Raw genomic sequence first — 22,682 nt, 5'->3', positions numbered from 1 at the left:
AAGTTTGGAGTATAATTTTGAAAGACCCGATTAACTGCGAAATGTGTATCGAGTGGTTCAAACTTTAAGCAGCTATGGATTTATTTTTGTTCCATAAAATTCTATTATGTCATTTAGATCAAATATAGGTGGCAAAGAATTTATTTGTCGGGAAATTATCAACAAAATACCAGAAAAAAAACATAAATTTTGAAAGAAATCAAAAGTCTAATCAGAGGAGCAAAAATGGTGCTGAAGAAAGTGCTATGAAGGATGCATCACCTGCTTTAAGAATATAAGGGAAGCTGCGGAACCCCAGCATACTTACACGTGACAGTCCCACTAGAAAACATACATACTCATCATCCCTATCCATAAATTCATCGAAATTTATGAACAACGTGATATCAAACTTTTTATAGCCATCTACATGAAGAAAGACACGCAAGGGAAAAGAGGCGTTGGATATAACAGATAGATGAATAAACATATAGCTGTGGGAGTGCGTTGCGTTGGTTCAGAATGTTGGGGAATAAACATAAGTGAAAGAAATACAAGGGAAAGGTAATCAGGAGGAAGTTGTGTGAAAGTGGAGAAAGGACGCGTGGAAACTGAGACGAAATAAAAAGATATTCATGAGGGTAATGTCCCTGTCAGTTCAGATAGCGGTCATCTGTCTTGGTGAAACATAAGTCTCGCTTAACAAGTACGTACGTAGTTACCGTGAAGGAAGGGAAAATGAAAAGAAAAAAAAAATTGAATTTGAAAACTAAAGGACATATGTAGGTATTGTTAATACAGTTGAAATCATCACAATACTGACGAGTCCATACATGAGAAAGTAAGTGAGAGTAGTAGTAGTAGTAGTAGTAGTAGTAGTAGTAGTGGTAGTGGTCGCAGTAGTAGGTAGTAGTAGTAGAGGTAGTGGAGAAGGCAGTAGCAGCAGCAAGAGAAGCAACAGTAGTATTAGTAGTAGTAGTAAGAATAACAGAAAAAAATATATAATAATGATGAAAGAACGATAACAGGTTCACGATACTAAAGGAAAATTCAATTAAAAAGTATGGAAGAAACGAGCAATATCTTACAGCGGGTTAATGCAAACCGATAGACCCTCAGGCGCAGATGCAAATTTCACTGTTTTCCCAACGTTTACTTTTCATACTTCTTTGGCTGCTTTCCCAGGACAAGCGAGGCAGTAAATCCTACTCCAGTGTGTACCCAAACACCCGCCGACCTCCAACACACACACACACACACACACACACACACACATACACACACTTTGATCACCGCTGGCAGACTCTCTCAGTATATTAGTAGTGAGTCTGATGATTTTCGTATGTAATATCTGCTTTCATAAGAATATTATCTCCCAGGGATCCAAAGTAATAAGAAATAGATATTCAGTGAATGTAATACTTTGAATACGTGGCAGCAGCATATGCTGTTCCAATTCCAGCTTATAAGGTTAACTTACCTTGTGAAGGGCGGATCAGTGATTTGGCTAAGTACCTGAGACTTACTAGAGTACTTAGCTGGAATGTCCACATGGAGCAGAGAATAACCAGAGCTGGAGTGGTTGGTGGCTGAGGTGAAGTGTGTTCCTTGAGGGCTGCTGAATAACCGTATATGGTACCTGTTGTGTAACTCACTGGGCCACACTCGCTGCGTGCCCACAAACACTCGGGTTAAAGATTCGCATCCTACCCGATCGCGATCCTTGCTGATTAAGCCACTCTTTAAAGACGGTTCTTAAATTTGAATTGATAATAACACCCATCACCGTTTTATCATTATTAATGTTTTTGTCGTAAATTTATATATATTAGACAATACTTTTGTTGTATTATCAATGTTTTCTTGCCTACCTGGTCAAAACATGGGCAGTACTCTTCCCATTTCTGGTGAGAGCTAGTAATTACGAGTATCACTGACAAGGCTTATGGCTTTCTCCACATCCATCATTACATTCTGTTTATACCGGATTATACCCGTTAATTAATGTTAATCTAACTATAAACATCATAAGTCCGTATTCTTAAACGCTTAGTTCTCTCTCTTCTTTTGCAAGATTATTATTCAGATGTCACAGAGATCCATGTTTCCAGGAATGTCTTTATAAATGATGATGGGGGAACCCTTATTAAAATATCATTGGTCATACAAACACTTTTTAAAGTTACAGTTACTTTCACCAGAGGTAGTTAATTAAGAATATTCGAGCTGAAGCAAAGAATTTTTTAATAATACCGAATGCTTAGTATTATAGATTAGATTATTAGCTTTATACCGGATCCTCATGCATTTCAGTTTGGTCTACTTATCAATATCCACTTTAATATCTGCTACTTACCAATCTCAAGACACCTAGACATGATCCTTTGGACCTGATCAAAAAATGCATCGTTTTAGCGACTTACACCTTCTGTGGGCTTCCTTTTTCCCATTTTTTGTTGCCCTTGACCAGAGCCCCCCTTACATAAAAGAAATACATTTGTCATTCTGTGTGTCGTAGCTCATAAATCAATCGCTCCATCAATCACTCAGTCATTCATTTCGCTCCTCGCCTCCAGGTCTTCCGGTATTTCACTCACGCCAAAGCGCCAGTCGATATTAGGTTTATTAGGGCCGCCATTCGAACCATTGGGTCTCGCAGCCTGTTCGTCTGTCAGTTTGGGTCTCGTTGGCTTGTTGGTCGTTTCCGTCTGCCGTTGCCATATCCATCCCTTTTTGTCCTTGGTTCTCTGTTCTCAAGTTTCTCTTTGTCTTTTATTAAGTTTACTGTCTCTTTGTCTTCCCCTGTCTTCGTTTTTTTTTTTTTTTCCTTAGTTTTCTGGTTTATTTTCGTGTTTGTGTGATTTTTTCATCCTCTTAGTTTTCGGTATCTCTCTCTCTCTCTCTCTCTCTCTCTCTCTCTCTCTCTCTCTCTCTCTCTCTCTCTCTCTCTCTCTCTCTCTCTCTCTCTCTCTCTCTCTCTCGTAATAAGGTTGAGAAGCATAGCGCTACTACTACTAATGCTACTAATGCTATTAATACTACTAATAACTACTAGTAATCACACGAGCGACACTTGTAAGTTAATCAAGGACAGAGAGACGTGGAGGCATAAATATTTTTTTTATGTAAGAGGGCAACTGGCCAAGGGAAACGACAAAAAGGAAAAGAAAAAATCCTATTGAGGTGCCAGTCCCAAAAGAGATGTCAAGAGAATAATCGAAAATTGAAAGATAAGTATATTGAAACCTCCCTCTTGAAAGAGTTTAAGTCATAGGAAGAAGGAAATACAGAAGCAGGCAGGGAGTTCCAAAGTTTACCAGAAAAGGGAATGAATGAATGAGAATACTGGTTAACTCTTGCATTAAAGAGGTGGAAAGAATAGGGATGAGATAAAGAAGAAAGTCTTGTGCAGCAAGGCTGCGGGATGAGAAGAGGCATGCAGTCAGCAAGATCAGAAGAATAGTTAGCATAAAAATAGCGGTAGAAGATAGCAAGAGATACAATATTGCGGGGATGAGAGAGAGGCTGAAGGCAATCAGTTAGAAGAGTGAAGTTAATAAGACGAAATTATTTTTATTCCAACCTGTCAAAAAGAGCGGTATGAGTGGAACCTCCCATACATGTGAAGCATGTTCCATACATTGACAGATATGGCCCCTGTAAAGAGTTGGTAGCTGTGGGGATGAGAAAAACTTTCGGAAACGACTCAGAGCACCTAACTTCATAGAAACTGTTTTAGCTAGAGAGGAGATATGAAGTTTCAAGTTTACGTATATTATTAGTAAAGGACAGACCGAGGATGTTCAGTGCAGAAGAGGGGACAGTTGAGCCTCATTGAAGAAGAGGGGATAATTATCTGTAAGGTTGTGTCGAGTTGATAGAAGGAGAAATTGAGTTTTTGAGGGGTTTAACAATGCTAAGTTTGCTCTGCCCCAGTCATAAATTTTAGAGATCAGAAGTCAGGCGTTATGTGGCTTTCCTGCGTAAACTGTTTAATTCCTAATGTGTTGGATATCTTTGGAAAGACGTGGGAAAGCGTAGGATGGCATCATCAGCGTAGGAGTGGATAGGACAAGAAGTTTGGTTTAGATCATTGATGAATAATAGGAGGAGAGTGGGTAACAGGACAGAACTCTGAGGAACACAACTGTTAATAGATTTAGGAGAACAGTGACCGTTTACCACAGCAGCAATAGAACGGTCAGAAAAGAAACTTGGGTTGAGGTTACAGAGAGAAGGATAGAAGCCGTAGGAAGGTAGTTTGGAAATCAAAGCTTTGTGCCAGACTCCATCAAACTTCTGATATAACCAAGGCAACAGTGAAAGTTCCACGAAAATCCCTAAAAGAGGATGACCAAGACTCAATAAGAAAAGCCAGATCACCAGTAGAGTGGCCTCGACGGAACTCATACTGATTAGGCAAGGTGCAAGCACGGAGGCACAGAGAACAATAGGAGGCACCTCATCAGGTCCATAAACCTTCCAAGGGTTAAGGCCAGCGAGGGCATAGAAAACATCACTGCGAAGAATCTTAATGGGTGGCATGAAGTAGTCGGAGGATGGAGGAGAGGAAGGAACAAGCCTTGAATCATTCTATTTTAGCAAAGGTTTGAGGAGAGTTCACCTTTAGAGATAGATGAGATGGCAGTGGTGCCATCAGGTTAAAATAAAAGGAGAGAAAGATAAAGAAGTAAAATTATTGGGGATGTCTTTGGCTAGGTGCCAGAAGTCACGAGGTGAGTTATAAAAGGATTTTGACATTTTCTATCAATGAAGGAGTTCTTGGCTAGCTGGAGAACAGACTTGGCATGATTTCGGGCAGAAATATGAAGTGCATGAGATTCTGGTGATGGAAAGCTCAAGTACCTCTTGTGGGTCACATCTCTATTATGTGTAACACGAGAACAGGTTGTGTTAAATCAAGGTTTAGAAGGTTTAATGTGAAAGAAGGAGTGAGGAATGTACGCCTCCATGCCAGACACTATTATCTCTTATGTGCTCAGCAAACAGATACAGGTCTCTGACACGGAAGCAGTATTCATTCCAAGGAAAATCAAAATAATACCTCCTCAGGTCGACCCGATTGGCACAGGTAAAACGCCAGAGGCGCCTCCGTTTGAGGAGATTCTGAGGAGGGAATGGAGTGATAAGACAAGATACAGATATGAGGTTGTGATCGGAGGAGCCAGCCCAACGGAGAAGATAGGGTGACTGTATAAGTAGAAGGCTTAGAGGTTAGGGAAAGGTCAAGAATTTTAGACGTATTTCCAAGACTGTCAGGAATACGGGTATATTGAAGTCAGATATAACAGCCGTTTTTTTTTTTTTTCCACTATTTTTAGTACTTTTTTTTTCTAGTTCCTCATTTTTTTTCTCCCGTCTTTTCCTCTCCCGTCAGTTGTGGGTGCGATGTGTGAGTAATAAGACTTCCCTAGAGGCCTTTTTTCTCCGCTGAACGTATTTTCTTTATGCATCAAAGGGGAAAAAAAAAGTAAATAAGAAAAAAAGCTCGCTCGTATGCCATTTCCGCAACAAAAAAAAATATACATGAGAATAAAAGAATCGAGGAGAGAGAGAGAGAGAGAGAGAGAGAGAGAGAGAGAGAGAGAGAGAGAGAGAGAGAGAGAGAGAGAGAGAGAAGCCAATTAATTATTCTGAGGTTCGTGTTGTTCATGTTCTTTTATCTCCTTTACAAGGCTCATATTCAGAAAAGTTTTGCTTTCTCGCCACGTTTATTTTCAAAGGCCACCGAGATGATTAGCTGGGTTCTCAAGGTTGTTTCTCCTGCTAATAATGTGACAAATCTTATTAACCTGTCATTTGAATCGTTAAATCACCCTTAAGAACAGGTATAACTTTAATTAGACCCTATTGAAAGCAGTAAAAGTGCGGGCAGAAATGTTTCAGAATGTGGCCCCAAGTCTCTCCATCTCCATCTCCCCCTCCTTCAATCTTCCATCTTTAGTCTCTTTTAACTCCTTCAGTACCACAACATCAACATAGTTTTCTTTATTCTGGACACCATTTGAAGATTAAGTTTAGGATAATATTTTTTGTAAGGAACGGGGCTAAAAGTACTTCTTGTTAATCATCCTCTGCAATTATATCTAATCTAATACGCAAACAACTGGTGACTGGATGGATTAACATGTTCCTTATCTTCTCTTCTCGCACACCTACTAGATAAAATGTTGTTCCCTTAATCTTTTAACAGTTGTGGTCTCTAAACATAATATAATAGTCTCTTGTAAGTTTGTGTTATAATTTTGGAAGGTAACACTCAGCCAAATGAGGTATTGTGTGTTTAACCTTTTCAGTGCTAGCCTTTTTTTTTTTTCCATAATTTCTCAGCATTTTTCAGACATACTTTTTTGTACCGAGTATATTAATTACTTTAGTAGCATAGAAAATAGAAAATTTATTTCTTATTCTCTCTATTCTCCCTATACCCATGCAAATTATAATCTTATCTTGCTATGAATATTACTCAAAGACGACCATTCCAGTAAGTGTTAATAAAATTTTCACAGTGCTAAAAGGAAAATAAGAAGTGTCATTAGTTGTTAAAGGGTTAAGGGTCATCTGGTGTTTACGGTCAGTGTGTCGGCCTCATCGTGGCACGTCCCTTTATAGTCGATCCTTGTCAGTTTACGGGGACTCAAGTGGCGAAGATATGTTGCTGGTGGCCATGACGGTGCGATGAACCCCAGACGCCTCGCCTCTTGTACTGCATGTGTAGCTGCTTTGCATACAGGGACTGCCACGTGTACGTCTGATGGTTTCTTGCGGCTTCCCTTATTTTCTTATATTATTTTTTTCCCGTTCCGTTGTTCTTCGTAAGTATCTTATCATACACACACACACACACACACACACACACACACACACACACACACACACACACACACACACACACACACACACACACACACACACACACACACACACACACACACACACATAAAGATACAGTTCCTTAGTTTATTGATCTACAGAAGGAAATTACACACACACACACATCAAAGCATCAGGACACAATCGTCAGGAGTATCAGACTCCAGCACTCTACAGGACACCTTTCAGCTCGTGGAGGGATCTGAATGGCGACGCTTACACGCTGGTACAGACGATAAAAAAAAAATTACCTGCACTGTGGCATTGCGAGGAAATATGTGACAAGAGGAAATGACATGGATATGTTGGTTCTGCTGGTGAGAGAGATGCCAAGTAGCGACATATACCACCTACACTATAACATAATGACAACTCTACCATTTCTGTGAAGCAAAAAGGCCTGCCAACACTACCGACTGACCCAGAGACGAAACATTTCATATACCATCCGACCCTGGAGTGGAAATACTTTTTTTTTTTTTTTTTATCAGTGGCACATACACAATCCTTTCACTCACTCGTAACATCCGCCTTTTATAATAAAGGAACAATTTTTTTTTTTTTTCCCTGCTGAGCTAGTATGATTTCCTATGTTCCCTCTCGATGTAAGAGTTTTTTTTTTTTTTATCTTTTCGAGAGGAGAGGAACTTCACAACATCCATTCAGAATAAAATTAGCTTTCCGTGTGATTTCTTTTCCGTGGACTTCAGTTACGGTGCTACGCTCTCACACCTACGTGAATGAATGATGATTACATGTGCGTATTGCTGCAGTCCCCAGGCTCTTTTTTTTTTTTTTTCGTGTAGACACGTTACCTCTTAGATAGATAGACAGGTAGATAGATAAATAAGTAGATAGATAGATAGATAGATAGATAGGTACGTAAGCTGATAGATAGGTAGGTACTTAGGTAAGGAGAAAAAGAGAGAGAGAGAGAGAGAGAGAGAGAGACGAGAGAGAGAGAGAGAGAGACGAGAGAGAGAGAGAGAGAGAGAGGCATAATTTCGAACCTTTTTGCGTCTAATCCATATTATTTTTAACAATCCCTTTTGGAAATTATTAGAGGCTTCCATGGCTGTTTTCTCTTATATGACCCTGGGGATAGTTTAACAAGGAACCTGCTCCATTAATGGCAAAACAAAAACACAACGATAATGCAAACCAATCATCTTTATAACCTTTGGAAACATAGACCTTGCAAGGAAACGAAGCGTTTAAGGATACGAACGAGAGAGAGAGAGAGAGAGAGAGAGAGAGAGAGAGAGAGAGAGAGAGAGAGAGAGAGAGAGGGTGGGTGGGGTAGGGGTGTGGGCAGTCTAATTAGTGTTGCAAGCAGGAGAAGCACTACAGGGTTCCTAATTCGTACTCAGCACCTCAGTCCACCTCGACCACCCCCTTAGAGACTCACGCTGTCACTCCCCTTCCTCTTACATTTCCTGACGGCGGCTTTCAGAGAATGCCACTGTATGTGCTACTGCCAGTTACAGTTATTATTATTATTATTATTATTATTATTATTATTATTATTATTATTATTATTATTATTATTATTATTGTGTTAGATTTTTCCTCCTCTTTCTCCTCCTCTCTGCCTGGCCTGTGTGTGCTGAGGTCAGGAGAATGTGTATGTTAGGTAGGTTTATTTAATATTCATATCTAGAGGATGTAGAGAGAGATATATGAACAGGAGAGATTGTACCTATTTTCTTCATTATCTATCTAATATTATCATTACTTTAATTGTAACTTTTCTTATAAAATAATAAATAATAAAATAATATGTCAACTTTTGCCGCCCGCGGTGCCGGTGTCAGTCAGTGCCAGGAGAGATGGGCGTTGGCGACGCTCAGATTTGTGGCTTGCCCGGAAGGCAGGCTTGCCTCCATGTGTAAATCTTGTAAATACACAGAAACTCTAGTGACCTGGTGTTTCCACATCCCCGCTAATTCTTACTGAACTAAACATTACTAAACAGAACCAGAGAGAGCGAAGACTACTATGGTGAGTACATCGGTAACAACTTTGTCTGAGACTACCACACCGATACACCACAACATAATATTATGCACAATGGAAGAAGCCAAAGCCACAGTCGCCCTCGTAACACTTAGTGACTTACTGTGTGTGTGTGTGTGTGTGTGTGTGTGTGTGTGTAAAATTCCTCACGTTCCCATGCTAGACTCATAATCGCTAGCGTATCTTACGCTTTGCTCTCTCTCTCTCTCTCTCTCTCTCTCTCTCTCTCTCTCTCTCTCTCTCTCTCTCTCTCTCTCTCTCTCTCTCTCTCTCTCTCCTTCGTTCATTTGTTCAAATTTCTATCTCTTGTTTTCCTTTTCTTTTTTAGTGGCGCTTGATTTAATTGCTGTTTTTTCATTTCCTTCTCTCTCTTTCCAGCTCGTCTCTTCCCGTGAAGCTGGAGTTTGGTAAGTGTCAGTGTCTTTTTATTTATGTTTCTGCCTTTCCCTTTTATAATCGTGCCTTTCTATTTTATTTATTTATTTTTACCAAATCCTGTACCTCACCATTTCCATTTTCCTAAACAATAATCAGGTTTCCCATTCTTCGATTATATTCTGAAACGCTTCTGTGCCCCACCGTGACTACTTTCAAAAGGCTCTAGTTAAAGTTACACGAGTTATATATATATATATATATATATATATATATATATATATATATATATATATATATATATATATATATATATATATATATATATATATATATATATATATATATATATATATATATTTCTAGTGACATCAAAAACATATCTACATTATTAATAGGAGAAACTCTTGAGAACCCGGGTAATCATCTCTGTGGCCTTTGAAAAAAGTAGTGACGAGAGACCAAAGCGTTTCTGTATACGGTCTTGTGTCGTATTCACACTTCCTCTTTCAGCTGGTTCCATTAGGGGTCGCCACAAAGAATCATATTGTGAACGTGTTTTGTAAGTTTATATGTCATAAGAAAAAAATTGGTTAAGGTTTGTAATCATAACAAAGATACACGCCCATCCATCAACACACACACACACACACACACACACACACACACACACACACACACACACACACACACACACACACACACACACACACACACACACACACACACACACCTTCCCTTGCTATTGCCAGTCTTATATTCTTATATTCAAACAGAAGCCAACCTGTGACTCTGCTGCCCATGACTGTACAGAACCCTTTACATATCGAGCCATAACAATTGTCTAGGCCACAGCGAAATCTAGTCGAACCTAACTATTTGGCCATTACAAGTACGCTTCTCTCTACCTTCTCTTCAGCAACTCGAAGACAATACAGAACGCCTCACAATGCATCGTTAAGGCTGAAGGGGACATCATAAGATCATGGGGACAGGATGTTCCATGTTAATGCTTCCTGACACAGCCTTTATTGTCGCTCGGAAGTAAACAAATCATGCCGTACTTCTTGTTCGAGAGGAAGATGTTATTTGCATATGTAAATGTTGTGGAGAAGAGGAGGAGGAGGAGAAGGAAGAAGAAGAAATCATTAAAAAAAAAATGAAATAAAGATGCAAGAAGTTGATGCATTGCAATACTTTTTTATAAGAACGACAAAGAGTTCCATGCCCACGCAGTATGAATCATGCTTTAAATCTAACTTTTTTCCTTGAGTTTAATGAAATTTTACATGACAGCGTCCCGAGAGGTGCAACACTACAACTTCTTCTTTCATGTTAAGGACTCAGTCTGGGAAGCTTTCCCGTGACACACTCGCCGCTTCCTTTTCTTCTCAGGTATTTGAGAACCTAACATATATATATATATATATATATATATATATATATATATATATATATATATATATATATATATATATATATATATATATATATATATATATATATATATATATATATTATGATTCAAATATTCGTATTCTTAAACATCTACTTTCATAAGGATAATCTTCAAAGGCCACACATATATTTCGGATTTCCATTTATTTTTCAATTGATGATGCAGAATCTTGCTAAACTGTCACTGAAGTCACGAAAACACTGATGAGAACCCCAGTAACTTCTTCCACAGCTTGCTAAAAGTGGCTGCGATAAGATGCTTTTGTGCTTCGAGGATAGAGTCCACAAATCGAATGAAGAACATGATTGCGAGTTTGAGCAGCATGATCTGAAGCTTCGAACAATTGTGTTGCCTCTGACGTCTAGCTAGTGCACTCTCTCTCTCTCTCTCTCTCTCTCTCTCTCTCTCTCTCTCTCCTGAAACATTAAGCTTAGGGGCCGATGACGAATGCACGTAGACTAACGTGTGTGTGTGTGTAATAATAATAATAATAATAATAAACGGTTTATTATTTAGGCAGTTGACAAACTGAAAATGTACATAGGGGATGGGGAAAAACTTAACATTAATCCTAACGGTAAGACTAATCTAGGAGGGAAATACTATCGATTGATGGCTCGCACCATGGTGGGAATCGCACTGAGTCTGTACCGGTCCGTGCGCGGCGCCTTCAGGGGCGTTATTTTGTTGTGGTGTCTGGTGGCACGGACAGGGCGAGGCGCGTCGGGCGGCAGCATGTCTCTGAGACGCGGATGATGCAGTAGTCCCTTCCCAAACTTCTCCAGAGCCTCTCGGTGCCTGGTGGATATTCTGGACAGACTCAGGGTGGTCAGGGCTTCTTCATAGGTGGTGTATGCAGGGCCAAGGATGACCCTGCACGCCCTTTTCTGCACACTCTCTAGCTGTAGCTGTTGAGTGTGTGTGAGGGAGGAGGACCACGCTGGGGAGGCGTACATGAGTTTGGGGAGGATGAAGGTGAGGTACACCCCCCTTAACTCATCTGTCGGCGTCCCCAGCGACCTGAGTCTGCGCAGCATGTACAGCCTGTAGGTAGCTGATCTCACGGTGCTGGCGACATGCTGCTTCCAGGTCAGCTGGTCGTCCACCGTGACTCCGAGAAGCTTGGCACATTGGACCACCTGGAGGGGGTGAGGGCCCACTGTGAGCCGGGGAGGGGGCACTGGTACAGAGGAGGTACAGAAATGCATCACCACAGTTTTGCTGTGGTTGATGGTCATCCTGCTCTCCTCTGTCCACGTCTGCAGTCGCTCCAGAATTGCTTGCAGTGGCGAGTAGTCCGGGTTCTTGTTGGAAACTGGGACGCCCACGGTGCAGTCGTCCACATACTTCCAGCGATGGGGGGTGTCGGTGAGGGCGTCGTTGATGAGGAGGAGGAAGCATAGAGGACCCATCTTGGTCCCCTGGGGGACTCCACATGTCAGCTGTTGGAAATTAGAGACAGAGCCCTGATAGCGAACGGCCTGACGTCTCCCTGTGAGGAAGTCGGCTAGCCACGCTATCAGATTAGGAGGGAGACCCAGACTTACTGCCTTGCTGATGACAACAGTGTGATCAACTAGATCAAAGGCTTTTTTGAAGTCGACAAAAGCAACAGCTAGAGAGGTGTTTCGCTTGTCCAGGTGGCTGTGGATGAATTCAAGGAAGCTGGTCAGGTAATGTGAGGTGGAGGTGGCTTTAATATTTCCGAATTGTCTGATATCCACGGTGTTACAAATTTTGGTGTATGCCCAGTCATATACAAAATCTTCACAAATAAGGCTAGGGATGGGGGTGATAGAGACTGTGTGTGTGTGTGTGTGTGTGTTTAAACCCGCCATATATTCCCAAATACTATCTGTTTAGCTCTGAACTCCGTCTTGAAGCTCTGAACTCCGTCTAGTAGCTCTGAACTCCGTCTAGGGAAACAATGCATAGAAGCCAGAAACAAGGCAAATAGGGTACTAGGATTCATTTTTAGGAGTGTTAAAAGTAGAAGGCCGGGAGTAATATTAAAGTTATACTTGACGCTGGTCAGACCTCATCTCGACTACGCGGTGCAGTTCTGGTCCCCACATTACAGGAAAGATATAGGTCTATTAGAATCAGTACAGAGGAGAATGACTAAAAGGATACAGGGGATGAGGAGTATCCCTTACGAGGCGAGGTTGAAACTGTTAAATTTACATTCTTTAGAGAGACGTAGGTTAAGAGGGGACCTGATAGAAGTCTTTAAGTGGTATAAGGGTTATAACAAGGGAGATGTAAGCAAAATTCTTAGGATCAGCAACGAGGGTAGAACAAGAAATAACGGGTTCAAGCTTGAAAAATTTAGGTTTAGGAAGGAGATAGGAAAAAATTGGTTCTCAAATAGAGTGGTGGATGAGTGGAACGGACTCAGTAATCATGTAGTTAGTGCTAGGACACTAGAGAGCTTTAAGAGAAGATTAGACAACGTTATGGATGGGGATAACAAATGGAAATAGGTAGGTGTGTTTCATACAGGGACTGCCACGTGTAAGCCTGGTCGCTTCTTGCAGCTTCCCTTATTTCTTATGTTCTTATGTAATAGTTTTCATCGATAATGGATTTGTCGTGACTGTTTTGAGCGTCTCTCTCTCTCTCTCTCTCTCTCTCTCTCTCTCTCTCTCTCTCTCTCTCTCTCTCTCTCTCTCTCTCTCTCTCTCTCTCGCCATCCTATTATCTACTAGTAAGTTCCTTTAATTAAGAAAGGAGCATCAGAACACTACGTGGACTTAATTTTCCTTCCCCTTGAGACCCCTGCTACTATATACCTCGTTAGGCAGCGGCATAATCCATATTCATCCTTACCTAAAGTCCTATTAATATTCACACACACACACACACACACACACACACACACACACACACACACACACACACACACACACACACACACACACACACACACACACACACACACACACACACATTCTTTATCGTGTTCACTAGCTTCTTTTTGTGTATTTACTGTTACTTTCGTTAATTGGTTACTTTTTACCATAGTACTTAGTTACCTTTACACTTAGTGCTGAAAATTACTTTTATTATCAAACTTCTCGCTAAGTGATATATTTCTGTCGTTTAATGTTCCTCCGAAAACAAAGGCGATACAAGAGAATAGCAGGCCAGTTTTATGGATATGAGTATGTGTATAGTCTTATAGTTTATCACCCTGCGCTTCCACGCTGGTGATGCCTCGCTGCGTTCTCTTTAAACGTTTCAGTGCTACAACTGCACTACTTTCAACAGGATGTAGTGGAAGTTATGAGGGTTTTCCAAGAGTCCTTATATGATTGCAGCAATAACTGAACAAAGGACACTGCACCATCGGCAGAAAAAAAAAAAAACACCCATGAAACCAGACAAAGCATCTCTGTGGCCTTTCGAATTAAATCGTAATGTGAGCTCAAAGCGTTTAGAAATTCTCTCTCTCTCTCTCTCTCTCTCTCTCTCTCTCTCTCTCTCTCTCTCTCTCTCTCTCTCTCTCTCTCTCTCTCTCTCTCTCTCTCTTCATCACATTTTGTGTCTAGGTCCGTCTTCTATTTCCGAGTCATGTCTTACTCAGCGGCACTAATGTACGAGTATATATCTGTGTGTGGATGGATGGGACAGATAGACGGGTTGGAGTTATGCTCGCATCTTACGCTTTACTGATACAGCTGTAATTACTGTGACTCGGACCATATATATATATATATATATATATATATATATATATATATATATATATATATATATATATATATATATATATATATATATATATAGATAGATAGATAGATAGATAGATAGATAGATAGATAGATAGTTAGATATATGTGTGTGTGTGTGTGTGTGTGTGTGTGTGTGTGTGTGTGTGCGTGTGTGTGTGTGTGTGTAGTTATGTAGGTAGGTATGTACGTTGGAAGATGCGTAGATAGGTAATTAGGTGGAGAGAAAACATGCTGGGATATTGCTCTGAGGAAGTTGCTGAATAGGTTGAAATTAATCAGGAATACAAATAACACTTTTTTTTTATTCTTATTTCGTGTTCTTTTCACCACTAACATTATATTTTTCTTCTTAATATTCACACCTTCTTTATTCAATTGATTTTCGCTTTCTCCTCTTTCTTTTCTCTTGTGTGAGCGTCTCTACTCTTCTTTTTCTTTCTTCCTCCCTCCCTTATTGATTCTGGTTCTTGTGCTGTTGTCATAAAACAACAGTCCTTACTTTTTTTTCTTTTTTTTGTCTGTCTTTATTCCTCTTTCCTTCCTTCTTTATTGATTTTGCTTCTAGTGCTGTTTTGTCTTATAGCACCAGTAATATAGGGAATTTAAATAATACTCATAGAAAAATAAAGTGTTGTGAAAGCATATGGATTCTTTATGTAGAAAATTTAAACAGGCTGATAGCAACAATGAGATGATGCGTGTAAGGGAAGGTGCATGGAAGCCAGGAAACCTCCGCTTGGTTGTCCCTGTATAAAGCTTATCTATCTATGTTCACCTCTCATCCCCATCCATATATATTTCAAATCATTTATGGTACAAGCCCATCCTCGTTCCTTGTTGTCTGCGTGGACAAGTTTCTGTATACACACAGACACACACACACACACACACACACACACACACACACACACACACACACACACACACACACACACACACACACACACACACACACATATATATCTAGGGAGAGAGAGAGAGAGAGAGAGAGAGAGAGAGAGAGAGAGAGAGAGAGAGAGAGAGAGAGAGAGAGAGAGAGATTTTTTTTCGTCTCAAGTTACAATATTGGAATTGCTTACAAATTTTCACTTCGATATTTTTTCATGGTGTTCATAGCTATTGATAATTTGATAATTTGAGACGCAAAAGCTCTCTCTCTCTCTCTCTCTCTCTCTCTCTCTCTCTCTCTCTCTCTCTCTCTCTCTCTCTCTCTCTCTCTCTCTCTCTCTCAATAATAATAATAATAATAATAATAATAATAATAATAATAATAATAGTAGTAATAATGAAACTGTGAAGCAGGAAGCGGGAGAAGCTTCCTGGGACGACCTGGGTCAGATCAGAGTAGTCTCGGCACCGCGGCAAAGCTGCTCTGCCAAATTAAATAAAAAATATATTCAGTAGATTTTTCCCCCATCAGAAAAAAAAAACAAGCGGTCTTGAATATATGGAAGCTCATTCAAGAACTGAATAATTTCGACATATTTAATTGCAACTTAGTAATACGAGAAATATTTCGTCGTCATTTTGGTGGCCATGTGGCACCCGAGGGGAATTTCCCGCGCCTGGCTGGACACCACCCTAGCAGCCAAAAAGTATTTGTTTGACTGTAGTACGCGACCCCCACTAAGTGACGCACCGGAGGATCCCCACACCCTCCACAACCCCCGCCACACCCCAACGAGCAGAACATGCATCCGAGGACGACACCGTGAGAGAGAAGCTACTCCCCAGAATACCTGAGGCTCTGGTAGACATTATCCTCAACCTGGGGAGCGGGTTATACTCCCTCAAAAGATACGTGGAGGATCATCGGTGGTAGGACGTGAGACTGCTACAAAGGGAGTCCCTGCCAGAAACAATTAGCGCTATAGACGCTGTGGCAAGCCTACAGCAGCAAATATCAAACCCTGCCCTCTCTTCCTAGGCCATTAGTGCCCTGCCCAGATTGTCTGAGCCAACGCGCAACCTGCCCGAGCCAGCACGCAGCCTGGGCCAACGTGCTACCTGCCCGAGCCAACACGCCGCCTGCCTGAGTCAACACGCAGACTGCCCGAGCCAACGCGTAGCGTAGCCTGAGCCAACGCGTAGCCTGAGCCAACGCATAGCCTGAGCCAATGCGCCGCATGCTCGAGCCAACGTGCAGCCTGCCTGAGCCAACGTGCAGCCTAACCGAGCTAACGCACCACTTGCCCGTACCAACGCAAAGCGTGACCCTAACGCACCGCCTGATTGAGCCAACGCGCAGCCTGCACGTGCCAACGTGCAGCCTGGGCCAACACGCAGCCTACCTCTGCCAAAGCGCAGCCTGGCCGTGGCTGATTCATAGCCTCCACAACCATGTCAGTTTTCCCACACACCAGCGTGGGTTCTCTCTTGATCCAGCGCTCACGGATCTGCCCGACGACCGAATGCAGTGTCGCCCCCTGGATCGGATGGGCACCTCCAACCACCATCACTGTGCTCTCCACTCTCAGCGTAACTCCAACACGTGAGGAGGGGTACCAGCGTGATGTGTGGCTAAGGGACCACGCAGATTGCAATGCAGCGAGGCAGGCCTTAACGGGGATCACATGGGACACGATTCTCATCAGTGACCCTCACCAAGACTTAGCTGCCTCCACCAGGATCATCAGCTCCGTCCAGCAGCAGTTTGTGCCCCGAAGGACGTATACGGCCACCCAAAGGGATCAGCCTTGGTTTGAATACAGGTGCCGTTTTGTTGCTGAGAGGAAGTATGCATCCTGGACCACTTACAAGCGACATCCCACACAATGCAATAAGAACTTGCACAGAAGAGCTTGTAAAGTCATGTCAAAGACTGTTAGATGGGCCAAGGCAAGGTGGGAAGCCTGTCTCAGGAGAAAACTTGTCTCCACGCAGTGGTGGTAGAGCTTTGTGAAGGAGGCAGGGGATCAACTCCCATGAGCCGATATCCACACTTCACATGGCTGACGGGGAGCTAGCTGTCACCAGGCAAGTTAAGGCTGATCTCACTCACGCCTTTTCCCAAAAAAATGAAGACACAGAAAACTGACAGACGCCTCCCCAATCTCCTCCGCCTGGTCGACACAACCATAGTGTCTTCGTCACCGAGGATAACGTCAGGAGGCACCTAAATAACACCAAGAAAGCACCCAGAGTTGATGGTGTGAGCCCACATTTTCTCAAGAGATCCCCAGATTAGCTCACCTGGCCCATCACACACATCTCTCCCCGGTGCCTGCAGTGCAGGGCGTGACCGCCACATTGGAAGGAGGCGAGGGTCACACCAATGCACAAGACCCTTCTTCCTCTCGGTCGCTAGTAAGATCTTAGAGAGAATCCTCGGAGAGCAGCTGACTTCTTACCTGGAGGAGCATCACCTGCAGTCACTAAGGCAGTATGGCTTTAGGAAGGACCGCTCCACTTAGGACCTCCTCCTCCTCTCCCTCTCTCAGTCCTGGCTTGAAGCGCTTGACACATAACGCTCCTCCCTGGTTATCGCCCTAGACATCACTGGAAAATTTGCGCCCTGACGGCCAAGTTCCAACAGCTCGGCGTCTCCGGGAAGTTACTACGCTTGTTCTCCAGCTACCTGAAGGACGGTAGCTTCCGCGTCTTGGTGAACGACTAACATCGTCTAACTTCCCAGTTGAGGCGTTTGTTCCACAAGGATCCATCCTGGGACCTATATTCTGAAACATATTCTTCAACGACCTACTGCAGAGCACAGCAGCGGCAATAGAATATGCTGACGACTGCACGTTCAGCTGGACCTACAAGAGGAAGGACGTGTAGAAAGTGAAAGAGACCATCAACCGACAACTGACAGATATTCTGGACTGGGGAGAAAGGTGGCAGGTCAAATTTGCCCGCTGCTACCTCAACCTGATAGACAAGGTACAGAGGAGAGCAGAAAGGTTGATCCAAGAAGGCCTTCCCCAATACCCACGCCAGCAGCTGCTACCAAGACAGCAGCAGCAGCAGAAGCAGCAGCGGCTGCGACGTCGGTGGCAGCAGCAATAGCAACAACAGCAGCAGCAACAACAACAGCCCGGGGTTTGCACAGAATGCGGCAGCGGTGCTCAGCTGGATGGCCTGGCGCACCGTAGGAAGGTTGGTGCTCTGACGGTACTACACAAGGCTCAGGTGCAGCAAGTGCCCCACCCAATGCAGCAGCTGGATGTCCCCCTGGAGGAGGTCTGCACACAGCACGAGGACGGTGCTGGGTAACGACTCCCTCCTGGAGGTGCCGAGATCACATTCCAGTACCCACCAGCGAACATTGAAGTCTGCCACGGCGATGTGGAGCGCCTTCACTTCAGGTATGGATGTCAGACAAAAATTCGCTCACTCGGTGAAAGTCTTGGGCCACAGACGGCTGCACCAACACCCACCATGATATAATGTTATTCTAATAGAATAATATTTATTTCATTATCCAGTTGCTTTACTTATTTGATTATTCATGTATCTATTTATTTACGTATTTACTCTTGGGCCAAATACGGCTGCACCAACACCCACCATGAAACAATGTTACTCTATTAGAGTAATATTTATTTTATTTATCCATTTGCCTTACTTATTTGATTATCCATGTATCTATTTATTTACTTATTTACTTTTGTATTTGCCTGTCTGTTTTCTTTATTTATCTCAATGATGTAGGCTTTCAAATAGTTCACTCCACGACAGGAAGAGCTATAGCCTTAAGACAGTAAGAAACCCAACCTATATATAAAATGCACATGTCTCCTACATAATATGAAACACATGTAAACAATGTTTAGATGAGAGAGAGAGAGAGAGAGAGAGAGAGAGAGAGAGAGAGAGAGAGAGAGAGAGAGAGAGAGAGAGAGAGAGAGAGAGAGAGAGAGAGAGAGAGAGAGAATCAGATAAACAGAGGGAGACACACACACCCGCAGAATTTTGTATAGATGTAAGCCCCTCCACCTCAGCAGTAAAAATAACAGAACGTAGACACAGTGCAACACAACAAGGAAGGGAGGGCAATGTAGTTTATCTTGCCCGACTCGATTCAGCAACATTACATACATACAGCTGTGTTGAAGTGAACATTGGGAACATTTCAACAATACGTGCGTTGCATCAAAGTCCACTCGTCACCCTCCTCTCGAGTATTACATTTTGATGTTAACAGGGTTTCATAAAAGATGTAAAAGAGAACGATTTTCCTGAATACTTTAGAATCGTCAGTGTTTCTTTTCCTTTCACTCTGTCATCAAGGGACTCGGTAGTGGTAAGTGTATGTATTATGTTTCATCATTAATTATACCAGTCCGGTGTTCTTTTTTATGTAGCTAGAGAAAGAAAGTGTGTGATGTTCTCTTGCTCCTCTTCAGCAGAATTGACAGAGTCGAGAGTTAAGGGTACTGACCCTTGTCTGTAGTAGTGGTATTAGTAGTAGTAGTAGTAGTAGTAGTAGTAGTAGTAGTAGTACGAGTGAAAAGTAGGAGAGGAAACAAGAGAAAAGCACAAATGAATACAAAAGGAAAAACAAAAAGTAGCATCTCTCTTAGTTCTTACTGGGCTGTTTTCGGAAACTAGCACAAATGAAGGGAGATAGGATCAAGCACAAAGAGAAAGGGATAGAGAGCGGTGTAGGAAGATAAAAAGGGACCGAACGGAAAAGATTTTTTTTCTTATCTTTCCCGCAATTTCATTTGCTTTACTGAACAGAACCAACACCTATAGAAGCTCTGGCCATTGAACACCACCATCGCGACATCACCCACCGTTAAAAGCGAAATGAAAATTACACGTAGCTACAGTTTATGTAATACGTGTGTGTGTGTGTGTGTGTGTGTGTGTGTGTGTGTGTGTGTGTGTGTGTGTGTGTGTGTTCATTAAATCTTGGCTGACTGGGAATATTTTTTTAATGTTTTGTAATTCTAACGCAATAATAATAATAATAATAATAATAATAATAATAATAATAATAATAATAATAATAGTAATAATAATAATAATATTTTTATGTAAGACGGGCACTGGCCTGTGCGTGTATGCTTATATACGTATATATGTGTCAGGGTTGGAAAAAGGCCGGTTTTTTTTTTTTTTTTTTTTTTTTTATAACCCAACCCGCTGTATTTTTTTGGGGGGGAGGGGGGTTTATTGTTTTTATTTATATTTATTTATTTATTTTTTTTTTTTGCTTGGGGTTATTATTGCTTTATTTTTTTTTATTTATTCCTCATATGTATATGTAAATCAGTTTAAATAAGCAATTAATAAGTAATTTAGAGTGAAACAAAAGGTTTGAAGTGTTTTTTTTTTCTCCTTTTTTTTTCATGTAGGAGGGGGACCTTTCAAGAGCAACAAAAATATAATAATAAAAAAAAGTGCCCACTGAAGTACCGATCCTCCAAACAGAGTCGAAAGCGGTAGTCAGAAATTACAAGATAAGTGTCTTGAAACCTCCCTCTTGAAAGAGTTCAAATCATAGGAAGGTGGAAATACGAAAGCAGGCAGGGAGTTTCAGAGTTTACCAGAGAAAGGGATGAATGATCGAGAATACCGGTTAACTCTTGCATTAGAGAAGTGGACAGAATAGAGGTGAGAGAAAGAAGGTCTTGTACAGCGAGGCCGCGGGAGGAGGGGAGGCATGCATTTAGCAAGATCAGAAGAGCAGTTGGCATGAAAATAGCGGTAGAAGATAGCAAGAAATGCAACATTGCGGTGATGAAAGCGAGAGGCTGAAGACACTCAGTTAGAGGGGAGGAGTTGATGCGACGAAAAGCTTTTGATTCCACCCTGAGTGGAACCCCCCATACATATGAAGCATATTCCATACATGGACGGATAAGGCCCCTGTACAGAGTTAGCAGCTAGTGGAGGAGTGAAAAAAAAAAAAAAACTGGCGGAGACGACTCAAAACACCTAACTTCATAGAAGCTAGTTTAGCCAGAGATGAGATGTGAAGTTTCCAGTCTAGGTTATAAGTAAAGAACAGACCGAGGGTATTCAGTGTAGAAGAGGGGGGCAGTTGAACGTCATTGAAGAAGAGGGGATAGTTGTCTGGAAGGTTGTGTCGAGCTGATGGATGGAGGCGTTGAACAATACTGAGATCTGAAATCAGGTGTTCTGTGGCTTCCTTGCATGAACTGTTTACTTCCTGAAGGGTTGGACGTCTAGGAAAAGACGTGGAAAAGGGCAGGATGGTATCGGCAGCGTAGAAGTGGACAGAAAAAGAAGTTTGGTTTAGAAGATCATTGATGAATAATAGGAAGAAAGTAGATAACAGGATAGAACCCTGAGGAACACCACTGTTAGTAGATTTAGGAGAAGAACAGTGACCGTCTACCACAGCAGCAGTAGAACGGTCAGAAAGGAAACTTGAGGTGAAGTTACAGAGAGAAGGATAGAAGCTGTAGGAGCGTAGTTTGCAAATCAAAGCTTTGTGCCAGACTCTATCAAAAGCTTTTGATATGTCTAAGGCAACAGCAAAAGTTTCACGAAAATCCCTAAAAGAGGATGACCAAGAGCTCAGTATGGAAAGCCAGAAGATCACTAAAAGATCAGTAGAGCGTCTTTGGCGGAACCCATACTGGCGATCAGATAGAAGGTTGTGAAGTGATAGATGCTTCAGAATCTTGCTGTTGAGGATAGGTTAAAAACTTTAGAGAGGCAGGAAATTAAAGCAATAGGACGGTAGTTTGAGGGATTAGAATGGTCACCCATTTTAGGAACAGGCTGAATGTAGGCAAACTTCCAGCAAGAAGGGAAGGTAGATGTTGATAGAGTTGAAAGAGTTTGAATAAGCAAGGTGCAAGCACGGAGGCACAGTTTCAGAGAGCAATAGGAGGGACCCCATCAGGTACTTAAGCCTTCCAAGGGTTTAGGCCAGTGTAAGCATGGAAAACATCACTGCGAAGGATTTTAGTCGGTAGTATGAAGTAGTCAGAGGGTGGAGGAGAGGGAGAAACAAATCCTGAATCATCCAGTGTTTGAGCTAAGAGTCCATCTTTAGAAACAGATGAGATGGCAGTGGTGCCATCAGGTTGAAATAAAGGAGGGAAAGATGAAGCAAAGTTATTGGCGATGTTTTTGGCTAGGTGCCAGAAGTCACGAGTGGAGTAAGATCTTGAATGATTTTGACACTCTCTGTTAATGAAGAACAGACGCTTGTTTAGGTCATGGTGATACAGGTTGGTCCGGTTGGACAAAGCCTTGGTTAACTTGTACTGTATACGTAATGAATGGATCAGGCTTGACTA

The 22,682-nt window shown here is 42.0% G+C and overlaps 1 protein-coding gene and 1 long non-coding RNA gene across 4 annotated transcripts in view; one reads left to right on the top strand and one right to left on the bottom strand.

The window, feature by feature from the left end:
* Window positions 1-22,682, bottom strand: part of LOC135110940 (neuropeptide F receptor-like) — a 164,418-nt gene that overhangs the window by 13,229 nt on the left and 128,507 nt on the right. The window lies entirely within an intron of this gene.
* LOC135110942 (uncharacterized) overlaps window positions 1-22,682 on the top strand; it is a 95,645-nt gene that overhangs the window by 23,346 nt on the left and 49,617 nt on the right. Inside the window, exon 2 of the long non-coding RNA XR_010273500.1 lies at window positions 9,268-9,296. This is a non-coding gene — a long non-coding RNA (uncharacterized LOC135110942). The remainder of the gene's footprint in view (window positions 1-9,267; window positions 9,297-22,682) is intronic.

This window comes from Scylla paramamosain, chromosome 21, assembly GCF_035594125.1.
Source record: "Scylla paramamosain isolate STU-SP2022 chromosome 21, ASM3559412v1, whole genome shotgun sequence".
NCBI classification, from domain to species: Eukaryota; Metazoa; Arthropoda; class Malacostraca; order Decapoda; family Portunidae; genus Scylla; species Scylla paramamosain.
This window is presented reverse-complemented; position numbering and strand designations above follow the sequence as displayed.